At 44.2% G+C, this 3,091-nt stretch overlaps 1 pseudogene; it reads right to left on the reverse strand.

The window, feature by feature from the left end:
* Positions 1 to 603: 603 nt before the first annotated feature.
* LOC147822542 (ras association domain-containing protein 3 pseudogene) lies at positions 604 to 1,536 on the reverse strand (annotated as a pseudogene).
* Positions 1,537 to 3,091: the final 1,555 nt, after the last annotated feature.

Here is a 3,091-nt window from a genome sequence, read left to right on the forward strand (position 1 = left end):
AACAAATATTCACAGAGATTCCTTGTTAAGTTTTTTTTTTCTCCTTCAATTCTTTTATTGGTACATTTTAGGTATACAATACATTTACATTTATCATTGGGTGCTTGTACCTGTACATGATGTATCTTGGTTCTTATTTTTCCCCATTATCTGTGTGCCCTTCACCCCCTCCACCCTTCCCTATTTATATAGACTTCATTTCCATTTTTTTCTTTTCTCATAATTTTTCCTTTCCCTTCTTTCCTTTCCCCTTCCCCTTCCTTAAGCTTAAGATCACTATCACATAATTGAAATAACTAGAAGAAAATAAAGAAAAATCAACCCAGAGTTCATGCTTCCAAGAACTTTAGGATGCTCCTGATGATTGCAGGTTCACAGCTTGCAAGAGTTAACATCGCGATGCTGTAACAGAACAAGCTTGCAGGGTCCCTCCCGCGGGTTGTGTAGGGGTAGGATGCCTGTGGCCAGTGGCTGGGAACTATAGAGATAAAAGGAGATGACTCTAGCGTTGGGGCAAGAAGACAGGTCTCTGAGCAGAAAGGCACTTGCTGTTCCTTTATACAGAGATCCCAAGCCTTGACTTCCCAGCAGGGCACCTGCACGTTAGCTGGGCTTCCATGCCTCGCCTAGGGCTTCTTCCAGCTTATGTCTGTAGGCTGTGTAGCGCCTCTTCAGCTTCTGCAGCTGCTCAACTTCCTCCTTGTCCAAGATACGCAAGAAATTCTGCAGTTCTGGAAGGCTGAAAGCTTCCCACTCTCCAATTTCATGTTCACGAAGAACAAAACTCAGCGTGTCGGTTCGGTTCTTGGCCCTGCTACCAAATGCAGGTAGAGAGGATGTTCTCTATCTGAGAGCTTGCAGGCATAGACTTGGTCTTCCCTGTGACAACGCTTATAAAGTATAAACTTGGCAGGGCTCTCTGTCACAAGAAATTTTTTGAGCAAGGCCTTGACGACTTCCCCGACAGTGTTTGTGCTGCTGATATGAAGCGTGTTCATTCAGCCATTGCTACCAGGAGCCGTCTGTGGAGGTTTGCAGAGTTCCATCTGCACTTTTTTTTTTGTATTAAATTCTTTTATTGGTACACTGTAGGTATACAACACAATTACATTTCTCATTGGGAATTGTACCTTTATATAATGCATCTTGGTTCTTATTTTTTCCCCATTCCTAGCCCTCCCTTCACTCCCTCAACCCTTCCCTATTTACAAAGACTTTATTTCCATTTTTTCCATTTCTCATCATTTTTTCCTTTCCCTTCTTTCCTTTAGTGGGAGCCATCTGCACTTTAATGAAGCCAGTGTAAATCTCATTTGAATTCAAGGCCATCTTCAACTTGTCTGTGACAGCTAAATTGTATTTCTGAAGTTTCTCTTTGATTTCCTCTTTGCTGAGGTAATTGTGAGTTTCCTTCTCTTTCTCTACATCTTGCTGGCCAGTGCGGGACTTGCCCTGGGGCGCCCTCCTGAAGAAGGAGGTCCTGGCGGTGAAGAAGTCCTTGGCGTCCTCCTCCAGGCTGCTGTAGCTGCTGCTCATACTGCTGGTCCCTGGCGCGCAGGCGGCGAGGCAGGGGGCTCGCCCACCAGCCCACCCATCTGCCCGCCAGGTCCCCAGCGCGCACCCCAGCCCAGGCGAGTACCCTGGTTACAGGTGCCGCCACTCACCCTGCGGGCTGGGCCATTCCCGCCACCAGCTAAAGTAGGACAATTAGCAATAACAATAGCATCAAGCACAGCCTAGAAACCGACAAACTCTGGTAACTATTAATTTGTCACATTTAACTGTTGGAGCAAGATCTATAGTTTTGTAATGAAATCCAACATAAACCGGGAACCTGTATGCAGTGAATTTCCCCTTGGTTGAGTGATTTTACCCTGTGAGCGGGAAACTTAAGAGGGATAGGGGACAAAAGAGAGATAACTGAAGAGAAATATAGTAGAAGCAAAGCTGAAGGACAAAGGATGATTACCCAATCTTTGGGAAACTGGAGAAGATAGAAGAGAAAGAATGAAGGAGAAAGCAAAAGACTATTGAAGCAAATCAGAAAGACTAGAGACAAAATTCGCTCACTGAAAATATAAAAAAGTCAAGAGACAGTTAAGAGAAACAGAATGAAAAAACTAAGCAAAAAATAAAAGTAGAAACCTAAACAATCAAGAAAGAAAGAAAAAAAAGGCAGAAAAAGGAAAATGAAGCAATTAAACAAAGAGAAAAAGATAAAAGAAAAACATAAAATTCCTCTGGTGTCCACAGTTCTGTAGTAGTACCCAAGTCAGAGTCCAAATGTATGCTGGGTAACCCTGGCATGTCCACAGTGGGATTAGTGCTGGGTGCAGGGCTGATCTAGGCCTCTAGATATGGGGGTTGGGGCCAGTCTTCAGCCAGTAGCTTTCTAGATGTCCTTTGGCAGCCACCCCGTGTCTCCTTACCCTGTTTGTCTCTGCTTCACTCGCCCAGTTGCTGTGGTGCCCTCAGACAGAGGCAGACCAAGGCTGCTCCTAGTCCCGTGTACAGCTGGCTTCTCCTGGACCTTGAACAGGCTCCTCTGTTGTACTTTGGTGGCTCCTTTTATGCCAGTGTTTGCAGGGACTGGGGATGCTGACTTCACTTCCTAGTCATTGTCCCATCAGCCCTAGGCTGCTTGACTCCCATGTCTGCCTACATTTCTTTTACGTTCTCGAATCTGCTGGTGTGTTTCATGTTCATAATAATATTATGTGGTCCTTTGTATTTCTGTCGTGTCCGTTGTAATATCTCCTTTCTCACCTCTGATTTAATTATTGGTATTATGTTTTAGAGCTAAAGTGTCCCCCAAAAGTGTCTAGTGTTTGAAATGTGATTGGATCGTGGGGTGCTATATGCATCAGTGGATTTACTCATTAATGAGTTTAGTAGCTTGAATGTGCTTTTGGGAGGGATGGTTGGAAGTAAGTCATTGGGAGTGTTACCTTGAATGTTGTATTCTTGTCCCTAAACTCTGCTTCTTGGCTGCCATGAGTTGAGAATTTTTCCTTTGTCATATCTTTCTTGCTATCATATTTTTGGCTTGGAATCAGCTGAGCAAGGACAAAAACTGTGAGCCAAAATAAAT

The sequence above is a fragment of the Heterocephalus glaber genome, unplaced genomic scaffold, assembly GCF_053883595.1.
Source record: "Heterocephalus glaber isolate CG9 unplaced genomic scaffold, H.glaber_assembly_v1.0 deba00001613, whole genome shotgun sequence".
Lineage (NCBI taxonomy): Eukaryota > Metazoa > Chordata > Mammalia > Rodentia > Bathyergidae > Heterocephalus > Heterocephalus glaber.